Source organism: Bison bison, unplaced genomic scaffold (genome assembly GCF_000754665.1).
Source record: "Bison bison bison isolate TAMUID 2011002044 unplaced genomic scaffold, Bison_UMD1.0 scf7180017864468, whole genome shotgun sequence".
NCBI classification, from domain to species: Eukaryota; Metazoa; Chordata; class Mammalia; order Artiodactyla; family Bovidae; genus Bison; species Bison bison.
The window spans coordinates 85,216-85,585 of record NW_011495029.1 but is presented as its reverse complement, the minus strand read 5'-3'; the positions used below and the strand labels follow the sequence as shown (position 1 = coordinate 85,585).

Below are 370 nucleotides of genomic sequence, written 5' to 3'. Positions count from 1 at the left end.
GCCAACATCTGCTGGATCAATGGAAAAAGCAAAGAGTTCCAGAAAATATCTACTTCTGCTTTATTGACTATGCCAAAGCCTTTGACTGTGTGGATCACAATAAACTGTGGAAAATTCTGAAAGAGATGGGAATACCAAACCACCTGATCTACCTCTTGAGAAACCTATATGCAGGTAAGGAAGCAACAGTTAGAACTGGACATGGAATAACACACTGGTTCCAAATAGGAAAAAGAGTACCTCAAGGCTGTATATTGTTACCCTGCTTATTTAACTTATCTGCAGAGTACATCATGAGAAACGCTGGGCTGGAGGAAGCACAAGCTGGAATCAAGATTGCCAGGAGAAATACCCATAACCTCAGATATGC

At 41.1% G+C, this 370-nt stretch overlaps 1 protein-coding gene across 2 annotated transcripts in view; it reads right to left on the bottom strand.

Moving 5' to 3' along the window:
• LOC105003395 (apolipoprotein L3-like) overlaps nt 1-370 on the bottom strand; it is a 26,828-nt gene that overhangs the window by 9,290 nt on the left and 17,168 nt on the right. The window lies entirely within an intron of this gene.